Source organism: Ictidomys tridecemlineatus, chromosome X, assembly GCF_052094955.1.
Source record: "Ictidomys tridecemlineatus isolate mIctTri1 chromosome X, mIctTri1.hap1, whole genome shotgun sequence".
Taxonomy (NCBI): Eukaryota; Metazoa; Chordata; class Mammalia; order Rodentia; family Sciuridae; genus Ictidomys; species Ictidomys tridecemlineatus.
The window spans coordinates 120,662,622-120,685,198 of record NC_135493.1 but is presented as its reverse complement, the minus strand read 5'-3'; the positions used below and the strand labels follow the sequence as shown (position 1 = coordinate 120,685,198).

The window sequence follows — 22,577 nt, the reverse complement described above, 5'->3', positions numbered from 1 at the left end:
TTTTCCGCAGACACTTGCTGTGTCTCTTTATACTTAACCTTTCTGTGCCTTTGCCTCACCATTTGTTCAATGAGGATCAAATTGCCCTTCATTTTCTCCTGGGGATGTGACAGAGAATAAATAGATCATGTTTGTAAAGGGCTTTCTAATCCTCCAAGGAAAGATTAATACGAAGACTTTCATTATTAAGCCAGATGTCCTTGGGCATTTTAATTCCAATCTAAAGAATGCAAAAGGGGCTAATCAAATGGAGTCACAGCCTCCTTGGAACAGCAGCATCCTAGTCTTGCAAGAATTTAGCAGCTATGTGACTCATTTCAGTGGATCAGAAATATACCCTACACCTTCTCTCAGAGTTTTCTCTGAAGTTTTAAGGGTTCTAAAAGCATAAAATATGTCTAGTAGACAATTTTTTAAAAAATAATTTTAGTTGTCAATGGACCTTTATTTATTTATATGCGGTGCTGAGAATTGAACCCAGTGTCTCATGCTAGGCAACTGAGCCACCACGGAGCCACAACCTCAGCCCTCTGGTAGACAATTTTGTCAGGAGAAATCTGATTCTTTCTCCCAGCTTGATAATGAAGTATTTGTCCCTCCCCTGTGTAGGGACAATAGGTAGCTCACTACTTGGGGAAGATATTTGCAGTTGTGGGAATGCCATAGGCAAACCTGTTGTTTTTGGCCGGGCTTCCAGAACAGGTGGCCATGCCTTTCCTTTTGCCTGGGAACATAGCAAATTCCTTCTCAAGGAAGGTTCAGGAAAATTTCCCATTTACAATTAGAGTGCAGAGAAAGGTTGGCACATGCTTTAAAATTAGGCAAGTCAGGTTTATACTTTTTTTTGCCCCAACTCAGTGTGGCCTTACCAACCCTCAAAGAATTCTATCCTACAGGGTTCCTTTTCTGCCAACCTGGCAGAATCCCAAACCCCTTTGAACCTTATAACTAGCCAGACAGCTTTCTAACTCATTTGGCAATTTCTGGCTACCTTGGATTTCTGGCTAGTCAGTGGCAGGGGGTCTCTTCTGGGCTGCTACGCCACTGTTCAGCATTTGTGCAGCCCTAGGGACAGATCACTCATCAACAAAAAGATTGAATTTCATTGCTGAGCTGATGACACATGGGTCGGTTTGAAAGTTAACCCTGCAAATCCAGCTGGGGTTGCTGGGCTGGGATGACAAATTGACTGGTGGGTGCGATTCACCCTGCCTGGATGTAGCAGTCAAGTTTTCCCCACATGAAACTAGAATCAAGCTGGAATCAGCCCACGCAATAATGCCACCATCTCAGTTCCCCCTGCATTCTTTTTCTGGAACTAACTGCCTGGGTTTCTTGTATGAACAAAGATCCTCTCCCTCTCTTCTAGATCCTTCCTCCATCCCATCCTCTTTTCAATACCTAATGGGCAAAAAAAGATTAGGTGTATAGAGATGTGGGATAAAAAGTTGTTCATTCATTAAATAAATAAGGAATTACTACATATGTACTTGTATCCTTAAAACTTGAATACTGGGCTGTTTTCCAACCTCATATAAAATGCCACAGCTATTCATGGGAAAAACCATCCCAAGCTTGGGCATCAGGCAAAGGGAATGCCATCATACCAGAGGAATTGTGTGGGCACAGGGATTCTGGAAATTGAGCTCAGATACCACGGAGGAGAGGACAGGTGGCTCCACGCAGGATCAAATGACTTCTTTGTTCCAGCTTAGTCAACAATGTTTTTGCTTTCCCCCTTTTTCCTCTTTAATCCTTTCCAGTTTGCCTTCTCGCTCCTTTCCCCCAAACCCATCTGATTACTAGACATTAAAAGAACGAGCCTGGATTGTGAGTTTATTAAACTTAAAGAAAACCAGCCTCCGCCCAGTCTCTAGCAAGGCAAATGCAATTCATTGAAAGCACAGGGCATTGCATGTGCTTTTCTGCACTCACTGAAACTTGCCAAGCATGCTTGCTCAAAGAGCAAACAAGGGGACAAGAGGTTGAGGGTCTCTACCCCTGACCATACCATAGGGTCCTCTTTCACCCCCCCCCAAGCTGCAAGAAAGGGAAAGTTCCAAACGCTCTGCTCCAGTTACAATGGAGAAGGTTCACTCCCCGGACCGACCCCAAAGTGGGCACCAAAGTAGCAAGTACCCACCCCATTTTGGGGAAAAAAAAGTGAAGGGCTTTTCTGGTGACAATGCAGACGCTAACTTTCCCACCCAGATTTATTAGCCCTGGCCAAAGTAATATTACTCTTCCATAATCTCTGCCCTTCTCAGCCTACTGGTATGGCTTTCCAGTCTTCTCCTTATATGAGTATTGATCTTGACATTTAAATATTGACATAAGATTCTTCCATAACTTTGATGGAGTTGTAAATTACACCCTTTTCTTGGGCTTCCTAATCCACTCTTTCCTTTCCTTTCTAAACGGTAAAGCTATAAACCTCTGCCTGGGCTGATAAGGAATTTTATCATCTTGCCCCAGAGCTACTGAAGAAACTGCTGGTTTAGAATTCTTTTCAAAGGCTCCTTTAAGTAATCCCCAAGCCCTTTCTCTGCTCATTACTTCCAAGGCTGTCTATTCACGTCCAGAAGCAATACAGTTCCCAAACTGCTAGAACAGAGCAAACAAATCTGCATTTTTCTGGAAGGGTTGTGTGTACCATTCGGATTGGTTACGCCTTCTCAGCCATAAACACACTAAGTGCTCAGAACTGGGAGCTAAAATGAGATAAGCGGCCCCCTGTAATTCTTTTTCAGGATATTCAGTTGTCTGTATTCTGACCCAAAGCACAGGAAAGAAGCTAAAAGCTTGAGATACGTCCTGCACAATACATCTCAGCAGCCGTAAACTGGAATGTATTTACGTGTTCTACAAATCGCTTTGAGTCCTTTACAATGACTGCCTGACTTCATCAACCACCATTAGAGGCAAAATTGGGGACGAGTGTGGAGGTACGGGTGGTGGGGGGGCCCCCAGGTAATCTGTTTCTTGGGTCGCCTAAGGAAAATGCATCCGTGTCTTTCCTCGGACAGGCATCTGCTAACTCCTCAAGCTCTCGGGAGTAACAGGTCGCAGGAGTCCCGCGCTGCACCCTCCCTCTCCGGCGCCAGCCCAGCGCAGCCGCCAGCCTTACCTGCCTCATGTTTAGAATTCCATGACCCATCCGGCAGGGAGCAAGCTGCATGGAAGCGCACGCCGCAAGCCTTTAGTGCAGACACTAAAGCCAACAGAAGCCCGCGAGACAAAAGCAACTCGGTGAAATCCACAGGCAGCAAAGAGCACGTTTTCGTCCTCTTTTTCTTTGATCTGTTGCTACACGCACTCTGCCCAAGACAATGTCAAGTTTCTCAACCTTTTCTTTCCCAGCCTATGAAAAGTCGGGCGCAGAGAAGCGAGGACCGCCTGGCTCTTATTTCAAATCAGTTCTCAGGGACGTCGTAGGCGGCTAGCTTGGGCCGCGGAGGAGCCTCACCAATCAGGAACAGGGGGTGGTCCTGGGAGCCAGAGAGGCTGCCTCCGCGAGGATTAGGGTAGCTTTCAGGAGTCAAATGACTGGAAGCAGCTGGAAACAGTGCCCAGAGCTCCCAAAGTAAAGGATGAGTTCTATTATCTAACAGTCCTGCGTGTGCTCAAAGAATAACTAGCTTCAGGCTTTAAATCCTTGCATTTTTAAGAGCTCCCTAGAAGCATTAAAACATTTGGAAAGTGCAGAATTATTTCAGCCAGGAAAGTTCAACACTCAGTACCCAAGGGTATTTTTAAAAGAGTATCTTGCACGGGATACCTACTTCTGCAAAGACATTGGGGAGGAAAACAAATTGTTATGTTAACACTTTAACTGAAACAAGCTCTCAAAGGAAGGAGCTGCTACCCACCTCATTTCCATAGAAACTGAAGAAACTCTCTGAAAAACAAATCTTAATGGGGCTGTGCACACAAATATTTTGAAATACAGCAAATGAACAAGGATCTTTATCAATGAGGACCCAAGGCATAATTTCAAATAAAATCTCAATAGAACAATAAATGCTGACTTTTCTAAACAATATTAAGGAAACTTTAATTCCATCTCTAATATGGCTGGCTGACTTGTATGTTTCTAAAAGCAACACAGACATTTTTGTTAAGAAAAAAATTAAAAATAAGTGCATCTACCTTTCACTATGGTTTCCCTGACCTACACAAGGTTCATCTGCTGAGCTTACTAACAGAGACAAACTGGGATATCATCTCAGCAGGATGGCAGGAGAACCAACTTAAGTCAACCCAGACTTAAAAAGGAATTTCCAAAGTTTGCTTTCTTAACTCCTTTTAAACAGTACCTCTTTCCAACCCTTAGTATGATTTCAATGAAAATCTACCTCTTGGATTTCATGAAAGAGCAAGTTGAGCAAATACCACTTTGTATAGATCAAGTAATATTTTTCCCAAAGTGGTGACCACAAATTTGTGAGGATAATTCAATAAATACTTTAAATTGTTTTGGTATTAGAGAAAAAGACAATTTAGTAAATAATGAGTCATTGGCTTCAGGAGTGTCTTCCACATGGGTTCAATGTGTATGAGCTTGGCCCAATTCTATGAAAATTTGCCATCCTGCTGTGTGTTCACAATCTGCCTACTGTCCACAACCCTATCCCAGCCCCGCCCCCACCTGAGCAGTCTCGTCCACCTCTTGTATTTACTTCAGAGCCCTTCACTAAGCCCAAGATCAGTGCTTGTGATCCTTGGCACTACTGACATCAGGATCAGTAATTATAGTGGAGCCACTCAATGTGCTATGGCATGTTTAGCAATATCCCTAAACTCTGCCCACTAGGTGCCAGTAGAACCTCCATGGTCAGAACGATGGATAATGTCTCCCGACTTTACCAGATATTCCCTGGGTAGCAAAATCATGCTTTGAAAGGTTAATTCGTGAACTTGAGACTGCAAGGAAATTTCTAGGAAGTCTGTTAAAAATGCAAATCCTTAGGGCCCTTCTCTAAGGGAATCTGATTGGTAGGTTTGCAGAGGAGCCTGAGAAACAAATTCCTACTGCTGAAGGACTCTGATTCACTTTTAAAAGAGAGACTGTACCTATCCTGGCCCTAGGCATAACCTAGCCCCAGAACATAGGAAGCTACCAGGCCTGCTACCACTGGAGTTAGAACCCACCACACATCTATTTATTTAACAGAAGCTTCTCAGAAGTGTATGTTGTCATCACGTCAAAGGTATATATACACATATGTTAGGATTTTCTCTCTCAAGGATGGTGTCCTTTCAAAGTTTCTGCCACTTTCTCTCCTTTGACCCATTCTCCCATCATCCTATGATCTCAAATGTCAATATTCTTTAGTGGTTTCCCCTGATGCCCCAAGAAAAAGTTATGTCTCCCTTCCTTCTATGCTCATAAAGCAGCTTCTACAACACCAGTGGTGTGCAATGTTTTAACAACCAGCTCTCAAAATAAATAAGTAAAGATTTGTAGTAGGCTGGGGATGTGGCTCAAGTGGTAGCGCGCTCGCTTGTTATGCGTGCGACCCGGGTTCGATCCTCAGCACCACATACCAACAAAGATGTTGTGTCCGCCAAGAACTGAAAAATAAATATTAAAAATTCTCTCTCTCTCTCTCTCTCTCTCTCTCTCTCTCACTCTTTCTTTAAAAAAAAAAAGATTTGTAGTAATAAATAAGTTTCCATGGTATAAATACTCCCTCCTTCCTACAGTGAGGAGAGGGCTGAACTTGGAGTTGGAAAGGAGATGGGAAGCACCAGCTGAGCAGACCATGATCTGTCTCTGCTGATTCACTTCCAAACTGAAATGCAATCATATATTCTTGAGTCTCTCTCCTATATTTAGTGTGAATGTCTCAATGGCAAGTATATACACAAAGGCACATCAGTGTTTATAGCACTTCAATTCATAATAACTAAGCTATGGCACCAACCTAGGTGCCCTTCAATAGATGAATGCATAACGAAAATGGAATATTACTCAGCCTTAAGGAAGAATAAAATTATGGCATTTGTAGGTAAATGGATGAAACTGGAGACTATCATGCTAAGTGAAATAAGCCAGTCCCAAAAAAACAAAGTCCAAATGGTCTCTCTGATATGAGGATGCTAACACACAATAAGCAGGGGAAGAGGGTAGAAGTTCACTGGATTAGATAAAAAGAATGAAGGGAACAGAGGGGAGATGGAAATAGGAAAGACAGTAGAATAAATCAGACATAATTTTCCTGTGTTCATATATGAATACACAACTAGTGTAATTCCACAATATATTCAACCACAAGAATGGGATCCTAATTAGAATAAGTCATACTCTATGTATGTATGTGTCAAAATACACTCTACTGTCATGTATATCTAAAAAGAACAAATTTAAAATCAAAGAATGGTATCTTATATGTATATTTGTAACCTCAGCTATTTTCACCTACCTGCATGAATAAACATTATAGAATAAAAACAAAATGTAGTGACTAGCTTTCCCCTACACATAGAGAACAATCAAAACTCTGCCACTACTACATTATGGAAGAGAAAGGAATCTTTTAGAAAATACAACTCTTACAGTTACCTTTTTACCATCACTTAGGATCTATTCTGAACTTCTGACAACAGTAAACATAATGCCTTCTCCCACCTTAACACTGCTATGTTCAAGCTATATCTAGATTGGAGTGGGGAAGAGATCTCCTCTAGCACAGAACCCCAACTTCATGGACATGTTCATGAGACAATGTATTTTGTGGTTTTATATGAAGGTACACATACATTTGCATCTGCATACTTATACATCTTCTCAGCCACTGAGCTAGGACTTTGAGGAGGAATCTCTACAATAATCTCTGGTAGGTAAATGAAAGAGGATAAAAAGTAAGAAGTACAAGTAAGAAGTACAGCTATTGATGATGCTTACCTCCATTATTTTATCATTATGTATTAAGATAGGAATGCTAATGGTTGTGTCTTGGCTATTATGAGCCAAGCACTGTGCCAGGCACATCACAATGTGCACCATTTAATTTCCATCCAAATACCAAAAGGTAGGAATCACCATTGGTAGGCAGGATTATTGGGGCAAAGTAAAGATACTCAAATCTTACCTTCATGAATGGTTTCACCAAGAATCAAACCTAAGTGTATCAGATTAGAATCATTCTGATTTGTGCCTGCTATGGTTCTGAATGTTTGTCCCCTCACCCCAAATTCACATTTTGAAATCCTAGCCTGCAATGTGATGATGTTAAGAGGTGGGGGCCTTTGCAATGTGATTAGGTCATTATAACTCTGCCTTCATGAATGGGTTAGTTAGAGCCCTTATAAAAGAGGCCTGAGGATGTCTGTTTGCCCTTTCTGCCCTGTGAGGATACAGAAACAGGCACCATCTATGGAGCAGAGAGCAAGTCCTTGATCTTGGACTTCCCAGCCTCCAATATTGTGAACAATAAATTTCTATTGTTTATACATTACTCAGTCTAAGATACTTGGTCTAATAGCCTGAACTAAGTGTTATATAATACGCTGTCTCCAGAAATGATTTGGACGACCTCTAAGAAAAGTGAATGGTGGAAATAAGTGAAGTCTTCTTTTGCATTTACATGTAAATATAACTTTCTAAAATGTTAAATGAAGGGCTGGGGTTGTGGCTGGTGATAGAATGCTCACCTAGCATATGTGAGGCCTGGGTTTGATCCTTAGCACCACATAAAGATAAATAAATAAAGGTATTAAAAATGTTAAATGAAATGAATAGCCCTTTGGGGGTTTCCCATTGAGTGAGGATTTCATAATCCACTGGTAACAGTATAAGCCAGTAAAGTGAAGCAAGAAACTTGTTTCCCCCAAAGAAATGGATGTTCTGATCCCAAGTCTGTGATTAACAGTTTGCAAATGTTAGCTAAAAGGATGTTCTAAATCTTGACAGTGCTTCCTTTAAAAATCAGCCCAGATGATAATCCTCTAGAGTTTTGTGTGAGTTTGGTTATACACAGTCCTCTGCAGCAAACTGAACATAAGTTTCTGGGTGGATATTAAGAGACAGGCCCTACTTAGACACAGATGAACATTAATACACACCCTTGAAGGATAACTAATCATACCTGTGCCACTTCCTTCAATGACTTAATAGGTCAAAGCCTACAGAATGGTGAAAAATGGTTGAGCTGGGCATGGTGGTGCACTCCTGTAATGCCAGTGGCTCAGGAGGCTGAGGCAGAAGGATCACAAGTTTAAAGCCAGCCTCAACAAAAGTGAGGCCCTGCGCAACTCAGTGAGACCCTGCCTCTAAATAAAATACAAAATAGGGCTGGGGATGTGGCTCAGTGGTTGAGTGCCCCTGAGTTCAATCCCCAGTACCCCTGCAAATGGTTGAATATTGTTAACTTCATATAGTTTATTCTAATGTGTGTCAAGATACATCATCAAAATTCAAGAGAGTCCTTACTTCTGCAGTACACATTGAAACTGGAACAACACAGAGAAGATTAACATGACCCCTACACAAGGATGGCATACAAATCTGTGAAGCTGGTGACACATGCCTGTAATCCTGGCTACTTGGGAGGCTGGAGCGGGAGGATCACAAGTTTGAGGCCAGCCTGGGCAATTTAGCAAGACCCTTTGTCAAAAAAAAAATTGAAAAGGGCTGGGAATGTGTCTCAATAATAGAACATTTGCTTAGCATGTACATGACCCTGGAGTCTGTGGCACAACAAGAAGAAAAATAAAATAAATGAAAATCAAGCTGATCTTGCTACATAGTCACCTAGAAGAATGTATCCAGTGTAAGGATACATTCTTGGGGATCTATGAAAATAATGTTTTGCTTTTATTCTCCCCAAGAAGTTCTAGAAATCCAGTTGTTTTATTCTTATGAGGGCAGAAGAAAATTTGAGAAACACTGTGTTCAAGGTGATTAGTGAAGATAATTTAAGTTGACAACAACATAAGTTCCTGCTTAGAGAAGGAAAATCCTATCTAGAATTCTTATGGAAGCCACAGGAAAGAATTAAGTTTCTGCTCACTAAAGACAGGTCTCATTAAGTTAGTTTCTTTCTGTTGTTAAGGGAAGCAGTGCCACATTACAGTAAGGACAGGGAAAATGGGATTTGGAATCTCTTTGTGGTGCTGACTTGGCTACAACTGACAGATGGACTCCAGGTGAACCAACTGGCATCTCTAAGCCCCAGATTTCTCTGGGGACAGTTGGGCAGATTGAATGAAATCAGGAAGTGTGCCTGGTGCAAGTGCTATTGCTTGTTTCATGAATGTCTCAGATGACTAACTCTGGAAGAAGGGAAGGAATCTGAATACAGAAATAAAACACATACACACCAAGAGAAATAGTTTAGGAGAATACCCCCTAAAGGCAGGCTTTCATGCAGGGCAGAACTGACTGGATGGTCATCAGTCAGGGTTTGAAATAAATTAGGGGGGCTGGGGATGTGGCTCAAGCGGTAGCGCGCTCGCCTAGCATGCGTGCGGCCCGGGTTCGATCCTCAGCAGCACCACATACCAACAAAGATGTTGTGTCCGCCAAGAACTAAGAATAAATAAATGTTAAAATTCTCTCTCTCTGTCCCCCTCTCTCTCACTCTCTCTTTAAAAAAAAAAAAAAAAAAAAAAAAAAAAAAAAAAAAAAAAAAAAAAAAAGAAATAAATTAGGCTTGAGAATTCCTCACTTGAAAATTAAAATCTTAAAACAAATCATGTAATTTTAAGTTTCAATTATAACTAATCATTGTATGCATTTGGAGATGAAATGTATAGACAGTTTCTAGATTTTGTTGATTAAGTACAGCTGATTCTTCATTCTCTTTCTCTTAGTAATTTGGTAAATGATGTATGCATGAATTTAGCAAGGGCTTTTTGTTCTTTTCATTTTTGTTATGATTTGGGGGATTTTGTTTTTGTTGGTGCTAGGGATAGAACCCAGCGACTCATACATGTTAGGCAAGCGGTCTACCATTGAGATTTACCCCCAGTCCCCCCCCCCCTTTTTTTTTTTGAGACAGGATCTTGCTATGTTGCCCAGGCTGGCTTCAAACTCCTAGGATCAACTGATCTTCCTGCATCTGCTTCCCAAGTAGCTGAGACTATAGGCTTCGCTGTGCCTGGCTCTAAGGGGTTTTGTAGCCTCCTCTCACTCTCAAAATTTGTCTCCATTCCCAATAGAACCCTTCTGCTTCATTTAAACACAGTAGTATCCTACTTCCCAGAGTAATTCTACAATTTCTAAGTCATCTACTTTTTGCCATAATTTTCTATTGGAATTTGAAAGAGGAAAATTATTAAATCAATTTTTGGGAGGGGTACTGGGGAACCCACTGATGCTTAGCCACTGAGCCACATCCCAAGCCCTTTTTTTATTTTTTATTTTGAGTCTCACCAAATTGCTTAGGGCCTCAATAAGTTGCTAAGGCTGGTCTTGAACTGGTCTTGAAATCCTCCTGCCTCAGTCTCTCAAGTCACAAGGATTACAGGGGGTGCACCACAATGCCTGGCTTGAATCAATTATCTTTTACTAATCTTATTATCTGTTCTTCCTAGATGCCGAGCTCCTTGAGGCCTATATCAATCAAGACTCTCCAGAGATGCAGAGCCAGTAGGATGCATAATACACATATAAGATTGTTTCAGGCTTGTATGGCTATAGAGACTTGCAATTCTGGCATTTATAAAGCAGGTCAGTAGGAGCTGACACTGTGGTCTTGAGGCAAAACTTCTTCCTGTGGGGGAAACTCAATTTTGTTGTGAAGGACTTCAACTACTTGGATGAGGCTCACCCACATGATCAAAGATCTTCTTAAAGTCAACTAATTGTAGCTGTCAATCACATCTACAAACATCTCCATAGCAAAGTTAATATTTGATTAAAGAAATGGATACCATAGCCCAGCCAAGTTAAAAAAAAATCACATAACCCAAACATTTACCTCTCCTGCAACAAGTAAGAACGTATTAGTTAATAAATGCTTATTGAACTGTTGCAACTAACAATAATAATTTAAAACCTCTATCAGTAGAAGGCTTCTTCATAAAAAGATGTAATTTTGCTAAAATATCTATTATATACTTCTCAATGGTATCCCTGGAAGGTAAGAGACATAAAATTTCTTAACCACTGAGCTATATCCCCAGCAATTTTTTAAAATATATTTTATTTTGAGACAGGGTCTCACTAAGTTGTATAGGGCCTCTCTACATTGCAGAGGCAGGCTTTGATATCGTGATCCTCCTGCCTCAGCTTCCAGAGTTGCCAGGATCACAGGCATGTGCCACTGCACCCAACGAGAGCAATACAATTTTGAGATGAATGATTTCTAATTGACAATTCTATATTATGTCATACTATCAATCAAATGTCAGGATTGTATGCAATTATTTTCACACAAAGTTTGAAAATTTTTGCATCCCATATGTTCCTTTGGAAACCACTCAAAGATGTGTTTTAGCAAAATGAGGGAATTAAACCTGGAAAGATAAGGCAATGAGACTGGGAAAATAGAGGATCCAATATAGAGAGAGGTAAGAAAAGTCCAAGATGATAGATGCATCATTTTAGAAAGGCCCAATTTTAAATTGTAGCAGGAACATGAAGGATTCTGGGAGGTTAGATCTCTAAAGAGGAAAAAAAATGACACTGATAGATTAAATTTGAGGTTTTAAATTAAACAGGTACACACAAATATAAGAAAAATGTGAGGCTATCATTAACTCCAGGAAAAACAAAAACTGCATGAAAACAGAAGCACAGTCATAGAATGCTCCTTAAATTGACAGTGAACTCTGATCAGATATTGTAGCAGAGACAATTGTAGCAGAGACAATTAGTCATCAGTCCAGTATCCATCTTCCCTTTCTTTCTTTACAAAAGAACTTCAATTAATTTAGGGAAGAAATGTGTCCAAATGAAGAATAGTTCCTAGTTTTCCTTACAGGTATGGGTGATTAAGTGAAACTATTATAGACTTCAAAACGGTAATAGAAGCTCCTATGTAGGACTTTGGGGAAAGATCATTAAAGGGGACACATACTTCTCTTTACCCTTCCCAGATTTCCCCATGAGGAATATGTTTGCAAAGCCTAAGGGCCATAAGGAGGATAAACCACATTGTAAAGACTAGATAACAAAAAAGCTAGAAACATCCTGGATTCCTAATGACATTTTGGAGCCTCTATGTGAGCCCTGAGTCCTGAACTTCATGTTTTGTGAGAAAAATTAATCATTAATCTGTTAGAACGAGTTTTTTTTTTTTTTTGGAATGTGGTGCAATACATTTGTATGTATCTATCATCATCTTGATACAAGAATGGTCATTTTTTAACTTTTATTTATTTGTGGTGCTGAGGATAGAACCCAGGGCCTCACCCATGCTAGGCAAGTACTTTCTTGCTAATCTACAACCCCAGCCCCGAACCAGTGTTTTGATATTTGTGTAACTAGGTAAAGTAATTCTGTGACACTATTATATTAGGAAAAGGTGGTGTGGAAATGAAAAGGGATAAATTCCATCTTTCCTTGTTTCTTTTTTTTTTTTTGTGGTGCTGGGGATCAAACATAGGGAAGGATAATTCCCTTTTGATCATATATAGAATGTTAAAGATAATGTCTAAAATTCATAAGCCAAGAAAGAGCAGTAAAAGGATATTATGGGAAATATGGAAGTACATACCAAAGGAAATATTTACCAGTTGAAAATGATTACCCCTAGGGCGGAGAGGGATGGAACAAAGATTGCTGGTTTTCATTATGAGTCTTTAATACATTTGTACTTTGAACATGTATTACTTTGATAAAAATTAAACTTAGTGAAAAATAAAAAGGCACTCACTTGCAATTAAAGCAATTTTTATCCTTAAATTCATTTCCTGTGAACTAACAGTGTTTTATGATTATTTGACCTATGGTTGACGAAAGAGTCATAGTAGAATTTTAGAGAAATTACATGCCTGATGGCCCATTCTGAACCCCCAAGTGTAATGTCACCATGTAGTGCACATATGAGCTGATTGGCATTTCCTGTTTCCTCCACCACAGCTTTAATTTGCTCAAGGTTTGTGACTGATTTGCCATGTGTATCCAGAAATACATATATTAGCCCTGATCCAAACTGTTTTAGACGAACATTCTTTTAACTCTCTAGGAATGAAGATTCTACAACCCAGATGCCTTAATAATTCATTAACGTAATCAAAACTCCTTTTTTCTTCTTACTCATTTAATGATATCATTCTTGATTTAAAATCTGTTTTTTTGTAGTTGTTGTTGTTGGTAGGTTTAAGTGTGGGTAGAAGTAGCTGGTAACCGTTTTCCATATTATAACCATTTTGCTTCTTATTATTCTTTTATCTCACTTTCCTTAAAGGTGAAAAGGATTAGTCCCTCAAGCTTTTAATATTTTAATGCCCCAAACTGGCTTTTAAATTAGTCTTAGAGATTAAAAAATTAACTTTTGTGAATCAGATCTCACTTTTGCATGTTAGAAACAAGCAAATCAGGCTGGATCATTTATAATCACATGGACATAAAAAGGTGATTAGAAATTTTCATCAAAAGAAGCTGTGCACAGGAATTGCTTATAAAAATTCAGTGTTTTATCTTGTAGATTGGCACTTCTCAAATGCCCACAAAGATTGCCAGGATGGTAATGTCATTTCTGATTGGTGAAAACCCTCTTCCACTTTACACATAATAGCTAGACTTGGATTTAAGATGATGATAAAGATAAAAACTACTTATGAATCATGGTTTATACATCTCTTTCCTTTGCTAGACACAGATCAGGGTGTTTTTCATCTCATTTAATAGCCGAGGAAAGACTATTTCCTTATAACTGGTTAGATTTTCCTCTGCTAGGAACCACTTATGAATTCACACATATTGAGATAGGCTTTCGTTTAGTGTTCCCCCATGCAAGATAAATATAACAAATTGTTTCAAGGGCAAAAATGAAAACATTGATTATCAGTGCCCTAGCTTTCTCCATATGTATTAAAGAGGACAATTCTTTTTAACCTAGGGGTGCTCTAACACTGAACTATATCCCCTAGACTTATAGGATATGCAGATATTTGCCCTCTCCCCGCCCCCCACACACACACTGAGACATTCCTAAGACTTTAGCTCCTATTGCTGTCACCCTTACTCAGTCTCTTCCAACCAAGACAGGCTCTTTGTGTTGCTCTTTGTCCTGGACTCAGAGTTTCTGAGATCACTCTTCCCTGTGCCTGAATAAGTATGTTACTGTCCATTTCCATAGCTGAAAGCCTTGCTTTCTCACTTCCTGAGATCTCTGTTAAAATGTCACTCCATTAAAAAAATATCAATTTGCTAACCCCAATAGCACTCCGTATATAACCCCTGGCATCATTAGACCTATTACATGTTTATTTGTCTCCACTGAAAGTTCTGCTCATGATGGCAGTGCATAGCCCATTTGTGCCAGTCTATATCACCAGAACCTAGAACAATCCTTGGCATATTGTAGATACTCAATAAATACTCATTGAATGAATGATTGACTATTCTGGCATAAAGAAGGTATACTGTTGAATCTTTATTAGTGTGAAGTTAAGGCATTCAGGTCCCTCAAATTCCTTTGCTTAGAGGAGGTCCTTGTCTCTATGTTTGAGATCTTCTGGATGCCTTCAACATGATGAAAATCAATTCATAGAGATGTATAGATACCTATAATGTTGCTAGTGAAATCCATGGCTAAACCATTGATGACCCAATTCCCTCTGACTAAGGTAAAAAGCTTCAAGGCTGCATTCAAAACTGTGGGAATGAATCACACAAATACAAGTGTACTATGTTGGGAAAGCCAGTGGGAAATTCTGAATGAAAGGAAACCTCATTCACAGTCCTAAAGAAATTTCCCTAAAATCCACATGCTGCCCTGCATAACAACATCATTTTCCCTGAGGGCTACCTTATTAATAGGCATATACAATGTTTCTTTCTTACTTACTAATGGTAGGGAGAGCAGAGCCCAAATTTGGAGAACCACTTACAGCAAATAAGAGTTATTAAAATACATCAATTTGTTTTAAAAGGTAAATAACAAATTCCTGGCTTATCTTGAAGCTGCACTGTGATAAAAAAAAAATTGGAGGTGGCTTGTGGTTGGAAATTTCAGTACCATATCAGTATCTAAGTGGTAAGATCCCAACAGCCCAGCATGAGGCTCAGGAGATGAGGGAGTGTTTGTGGCCAGTCATGGGTAGACTGGGATTTGATGCCTCATTCCAAAGAGGAACTGCATCTGCAGCAGGTTTGCCACACCACTGCTGGAAAGAACACAGCCTCTGAAGTCAGAGATTGGTCCAATTCCCCATATTTCAACCACACACCTGCCACATATTCCAGGGAGCCTGACACTGAACTGCTCCATGGTAGATATGGGATTTCTTTTATCAGCTCCTTTTTAGTTCAGCCCAAATACCTCCTGGTGGGTTTTACTATATTATATAGCACATCTCTCTAGTGTAGGTGTCCATATTTTAATTTTGTTAGACCTTTCAGTGGTTTTGAATTCCCTTAATTGGGATAGATTAATTTTCCCAATTGAAGATGCATTTACCTGTCTGCCAATTGGTTTATTTCTTTTCTTTTGGTACAGGGGATTGAACCCAGAGGTGCTTAACCACTGAGCCACATCCCTAGCCTTTTTTATTTTTTTTATTTTGAGACAGGGTCTCTAAGTTACCTAGGGTCTTGCTAAACTGCTGAGGCTGGATTTGAACTTGCGACCCTCCTGCCTCAGCCTCACTCACTGGGATTACAGACATATGTGCCACTACACCTGGATAATGGTTTGATTTCTGAAGGTGACCATAACAAAATTACCAGGTCCCATACAGTTTAACAGAAATATTAGTAGGGCCTTTTGATACATCTTAGATAATGTAATGAAAAAGAGTATATTTTGCCCAGCGTAGTGGCCCACACCTGTAATCCCAGTGGCTCAGGAGGCTGAGATATGAAGATTAGTGAGTTCAAAGCCACTATCAGCAAAAGCGAATCACTAAGCAACTTAGTATACCCTGTCTCTAAGTACAAAATACGGCTGGGGATGTGGCTCAATGGTTGAGTGTCCCCGAGTTCAATCCCAGGTACACCCCCCCCCCTCCAAAGAGCATATTGTGTTCATTGTATGATGTTATTCAAATCCCTCACCTTAACATATCAAATACCATAACTAGGGCTGGGGATGTGGCTCAAGCGGTAGCGCACTCGCCTGGCATGCGCGCGACCCAGGTTCGATCCTCAGCACCACATACCAACAAAGATGTTGTGTCCGCGGAGAACTAAAAAATAAATATTAAAAATTCTCTCTCTCTCTCTCTCTCTCTCTCTCTCTCTCTCCACCCTCTCACTCTCTTTAAAAAAAAATACCATAACTATTTACAAAATAGGCAATAAAATCCCTTCCTTTTGTAAATAAATACTTCAAAAGAGAATAAAATGAAACTTCATTTGAATATTATTTCTCAGACATTTAGAACTCTTTAATAGAGCTATGAGTGGTGGCTCATGCCTATAAGCCCAGAGACTCAGGAGGCTGAGCAAGTTCAAGGCCAGCCTAGGCAATTTAGTGAGACCCTATCTCAAAGTTAAAAATAAGGGGCCAGGAGTGGTGGTACATACTTGTAATCCCAAACGACTTGGGAGGCTGAGGCAGAAGGATCACACATTTGAGGCCAGCCTTGGCAATTCAGCAAGACCTTTTCTCAAAAATATATAAAATAGGGGCCGTGGTTGTCGCTCAGTGGTAGAGCACTCACCTAGCATGTGCAAGGCCCTAGGTTCAATCCTCAGCACCACATAAAAATAAAATAAAGATATTGTCTCCAACTACAACTAAAAGAAATATATATTTTTTTTAAAAAAAGAAAAATGAGCTGAGGGTATAGCTCAGTGATAGAGTATAAGTGGGTTAAATACTCAGAACCCCATAAATACATATACACGGATAAATGAAAAGAAGGTCCAGGGATATGTGGATCAAGCCCAGAAGTTTATACTATATGTGGGGGAAGACACTGGCCATAAATATTTGATTCAGCATTCCCAATCAATGTACTATAGAACTGTGGCTGGCAGCCCTGGAAAACAGTCTTAGTCCAAAGATCCACCCTAACACTAATATCTGTGTGAACTTGACCCACTTGCATCATTTTTCTCAAAGTTATTGAGAGAATAAAATGGGGTGATTTGTTTAAAAATAATATCATTTTACATTTTGAGTGCTTACTGGATGCCAAATACTGTGGTGAGCATGCTTTCCTCCCCCTTTTCCCTATTAGAAAAGGTACTAATACCATCCTCCTTTTCTGTGAGGAAAAAAATGAGGCACAGAGAAGTAAAATAACTTACCAAAGTCACATAGCTAGGAGGCCACAGATGCTGGGTTTATATGCTTGGGTTTATTGGCCCCTGAAAACATGCTCTTAACCCATAATACCATGAGAACATAGCACAGAGCAAACACCCAATAATTATAGCTTATGGTCAGGCACAGTGGCCTGTAATTCCAGTGGCTCAGGAGGCGGAGGCAGGAGGATCGCGAGTTCAAAGCCAGCCTCAGCAAAAGCAAGGTGTTAAGCAACTGAGTGAGACCCTGTCTCTAAATAAAATACAAAATAGTGCTGGGGATGGGGCTCAGTGGCTGAGTGCCCCTGAGTTTAATCCCCAGTACCAAAATAATAATAATAGCTTATATTATGATCAGGTCACAATAACAATCTCTAGCACTCAGTTTTGTGTGCACACTGCTCCACTTGGAATCATCACATAACTCAACTTGCATCTGTGCCTTACTTTCTCCAGCTCTATTTTGGGTAAACAATCTGCATTCTTTCTTCCTTGGAATGCACAGATAAGGCCTTAGCTGAGAACATCAAAACAAAGCACTCATCATTTGAAAGTTCCCTTAAAAAGGCCTGAAGCACAGGAATACTTAAAAGTCAGAAAATCCATTACGCGCAAATGTTAGGTTTGTTTTTCTGCAGTTAATGACATTTAAGATACTCGTTAATGACATTTAAGAAACTGACATATTTACCTGTGTTCAAGATATGGAACAGGAAACAATTGTTGGGATACACTTGTAAGTAGCTCCAGGGCAGGCCACAATTCCTGACATTACCTTACAGTTTGTCATCCTCCTAATCCTGGAGATCTCCATTGGCCCAAAAGTGCTTTCAGATGGGACTTTCCTGCTCCTCTGCATCTTATTTCTTCTAATTAGGGTTGCATTGTCTGGTCTAATGAGTTTCCAAAACTAGTTTTTATTTTATTTAGGGCATGTTTCCAGATGTGTATTTAAGCTAATCAGTGCTAAATAAAAGATAACCTGACCCTGAAGTTGCTGGCAAATACAATCCATAACAAATTGTATGAATTTAACCCACATATAGCTAAAAAGCAAAGCAAAGCAAATAGATTATACCTAGCAATTTTTTTCTTGTGTATCTTGAGCAAATCACTCAAAATCTCAGTGCTACAGTTTCCTTATTTGGACAATGAAAGCATTAGTTTCCTTGACTGATCACTGAAATCTGGTGACTCAGGCCTAGATAGTCCCTCATAGTTGCCAATTTAGTCATAATTGCCAATTTAGTCAATCTGGGCCAGTTATTTTCCAAAGAGGATGGAGGCAAAGATTTTCCTCTCCAACATTCCTTATTTCAGAGATAAGAGATCTCTGATGCATAGCAATAGGTTTAGATGGGTAGTTCTCAAATTGAAGTCCACATCAGGATTCCTAAAGGGTTTGTTATAACACAGGTTACAGTACCCTGTCTCAGAAGTTCTGTAGCAAGTCTGGGGTTGGGGCCTGGAAGTTTGCATTTCTTTTTTTTTTTTTTTTTTTAAGAGAGAGAGAGAGAGAAGAGAGAAGAGAGAGAAGAGAGAGAAGAGAGAAGAGAGAGGGAGAATTTTTAATATTTATTATTTAGTTTTTGGCAGACACAACATCTTTGTTTGTATGTGGTGCTGAGGATTGAACCTGGGCCACACGCATGCCAGGCGAGTGCGCTACCGCTTGAGCCACATCCCCAGCCTGGAAGTTTGCATTTCTGAGGAGTTCCCAGTTTGGATGGTTGCTGCTGGTCTGAGAAATGCTTCTTTAGATCAGGGGTCTGAAACTTTGGCTCTGTAGCCCAAACCTCCCAACCAAATGTTTTGTACAGTCCACCAGCTGAGAATGTTGTTTAACCTTTTCAAATGGCTAGAAGGAAAATTAGAAGAATTGTATTTCATACCCAGATGTAGTGGTGCATACCTATAATCCCAGAAACTCAGAAGACTGAGGTAAGAGGATCATAAATTCGAGGCTAGTTGGAACAAATTAGTGAAACCCTGTTTCAAAATAAAAATACAAAGGGCTGGAGATGTAACAGTGTTTGCCTAGCAAATGGGCAAGGCCCTGGTTCAATCTCCAGTAACACAAACAGAAAAAAATAATTCTATTTCATGAGATGTTAAAAGCAAATGATAGCCAGGTGTGGTGGTACACATCTGTAATCCCAGTGACTCAGGAGACTGAGACAGGAAAATCGCAAATTCAAGTCCAGCTTCAACAAATTAGTGAGGCCTCAAGTAACTTAGTGAGACCCTGTCACAAAATACAAAGTTAAAAAAGGGCTGGGGATGTTGCTAAGTGGTTAGGTGCCCATGGATTCAATCTCTGTACCCCCCCCAAAATAGTGAATAAATTCAAATTTCAGTATCCATAAAGTTTTATTATAATGTAGCCATGCCCATTCAGCCATCATTAAACCCATTGTGACTGGACAGCAGCACAGGTTGCTTGCTCATCAAGTTGGTCCTGACACTGGCTAATATAAGCTCCAAGCATGATATGTTTACATCCTAGAGGGGATAAGAATATGCTACCCCAAACATGCCTATTTGGGTTATTTTGAGCTAAAGGCAATTGAGAATCAATGGCTATAGAAAGAATTCTCTGCACTCCCCTTATCTGCCTAAAAGCAATGCATAACATTTTCCTTTGAGGAAGGTGCTCCCATGTACCAGGGAGAGAAAAGACTCTTATCATCTGAGACAGGGAGTCCTCACCAAGATGAGTTTGCATAAACAGACCTTACCAAAATAGTCCTTATCTTCCATTAGTTTCCTCATATCTTTCCTAGTCACTGCCCCACAACCTAAAACTCTCTTTCCATTGTTAAAAGGTTATATAAGCTACCATGCCCCTAGTCTAATCATTACTTTGAGTTTCACCCCTTTCCCATGAACTACTGTGCACAAAAATATTAATAAAAATCATGTGCATTTTCCACTACCAGTAGGAATCTGTCTTTTGTTACTTTGTTTCATAGGTCTCTGGTACTGAACCAAAGAGGATGGAGGCAAAGATTTTCCTCTCCAACACTCCTTATTTCAGAGATATGAGAAATTAGCAAGGCACTAGCAGGGCATGGTGCAGATATCTGTAATCCCACCAACTCAGGGAGGCTGAGGAAGGAGGTTCACAAGTTGGAGACCTTAAGCAAAGCCCTAAGCAACTTAGCAAGGCTTTGTCTTGAAGTTTAAAAAAAAAAAGTGTTTAAAAGAGCTGAGGATATAATTCAGTAGTAAAGTACCTCTGAGCTCAATCCCCAGTATTTCAAAGAATGAAAAGAGAGAAAGGAGGGAAAAAAAGAAGGCCACTCTATCAGATAGCATCTCTTGAAAAACAGGTTTAATGAAGCTGGGTGACCTCACATTAGAAGAACTGTGTACTACTCCACAATCCTGTGCCATTTTTGCTAAAAAAAAAAAAAAAAAAAAAAAAAACTGTGAAATGACTGTTAATTCATATACAGCAAAAACTGCAGAGTACCTGTCATGTGAACTAAATGAAGGACCTCTCTAAGAAAATGGTAGGTAGGCATGACATGGATAAGAAGAAAAAGGATTATTGATATAACTTCTGAAACACAAAGTTATTCTATCATACTTTAATAAAAATCCCATTCCTAAGGACCTATCAGTATTAAAGAAGGAATGAAGACACATTTTACTGGAAATAAGCATGTAAGGTTTTTTTGTAGTTGTAGATGGACAGAATGCCTTTATTTTATTTGTTTTTCAATTTTTATGTGGTGCTGAGGATTGAACCCAGTGCCTCGTGCATGCTAGGCAAGTGCTCTGCCACTAAGCTACAGCCCCAGCCCAAGCATGTAGTTTTTACAAATTACTTAAAAGCCCCTTCTCCTGAATCATGCCTCTAGTTAAATTTAAATCCAACTAAAATCATCCACAGTTAACTAACATGGCTCGCTCTCGTGCGCGCGCACGCTCGCGCTCTCGCGCTCTCTCTCTCTCTCTCTCTCTCTCTCTCTCTCGCTCTCTCTCGCTCTCTCTCTCCTCTCTCAGAATATGTGTGTCCTTTTGGGTAACTATGCCCTTAACAAAGAGGTTGCTATGGGTACAACTTTAAAAATTGAGTGCTGGTAGTTTAAAGTCTGTGCAATTTAGTGAAGAATACCTGGCCTGAGGGTTATACTAATTTAAGCGCCTGTCTTTAATGCTAACAATTTTATCTTAATACAGTTGCTCAGTGCATCTGACATATGGTGTTTAAGAGCAGTTGGAAATGGTGTGGGAGTTCCTTAAGGAAAAGCATGTAAGACAAATATCAAACAACCCACCTAACTGCAGTTGAATTGGTGGATGTTTCACTTCCCTGGAATTTATCTGTTCTCCAGTGTTTAATAATGAGTCATGCAATGCATTTGCAAGGCAATGGAGCCACCTCCCAGGGCCCAAGGCCACATTATGATTTTCTGCATCTAAGTCCCCGTCTTTGTTCAGACAGGTCGCTAATGCATCCCACGAAGCTGACCTAATGCTGCTTCAGTGGGCCTATTTTTCTTTTGTGGTTCAGTTTGAACGAGATTATTTAGGAAGTCTACTGTCAGGCATGCAAATCCAGAAAAAATATGCCACATTAAATCATGATGGTTTAATAAGGTATTACTCATGGGCAAATGGCTTTGGTACTCTCCCAGTGGGGGCAAGTTGAGAAGCATAACCTGCCAAACAGAAAGAAACCAGCACTTTTATTGACATTCCACTTTTGTCAAAGTGCTTAGTGAAATATGCACGAATTTACATACTACACATGCCACATTCTACCTGAAAATTCAAGCATATAAGCAAGTATCCTGTTTTAGTCACAAATATTAAGTAACAATCTTTATTATTATGAATACATTTGGGAAAAACTATCAAATATTTCAAATACTTTTTTCTCTTTTTTCTTTTGGTACTGGGAATTAATCCAGGGGCACTGAAACACTGAACCACATCCCCAGTCCTTTTAACTTTTTGTTTTGAGCCAGGGTCTCACTAAGTTGCTTAGGGCCTTGCTAAATTGATGAGGCTAGCTTTGAACTGGAGATCCTTCTGCTTCAGCCTCCTGAGTCACTGGGATTACAGACATGTGCCACTATGCTGAGCTCAAATGCTTTTTAATTGTAGTTCCACTTTATGAATATAATGAAAGTAAACATTGAGGAACATTTCATGGCAACTTGAGAATTTCTTTTCAGAGGAAAAAGAAGTCTAAGTT

The 22,577-nt window shown here is 39.9% G+C and overlaps 1 protein-coding gene and 1 pseudogene across 6 annotated transcripts in view; one reads left to right on the top strand and one right to left on the bottom strand.

The window, feature by feature from the left end:
- Mid1 (midline 1) overlaps positions 1-22,577 on the bottom strand; it is a 586,678-nt gene that overhangs the window by 158,633 nt on the left and 405,468 nt on the right. For 2 of the 6 annotated variants that reach the window (XM_005315959.5, XM_078035131.1), the window contains exon 1: positions 3,128-3,421. The exons of 3 other annotated variants lie outside the window; for them this stretch is intronic. The gene's annotated coding sequence lies outside the window, so the exon portion shown is untranslated. Of the gene's footprint in view, positions 1-3,127; positions 3,423-22,577 lie in introns of those variants that run through there. One more of the 6 variants, XM_078035132.1, reaches the window with a different exon arrangement.
- On the top strand, positions 8,433-8,531 carry LOC120890970 (U6 spliceosomal RNA; annotated as a pseudogene).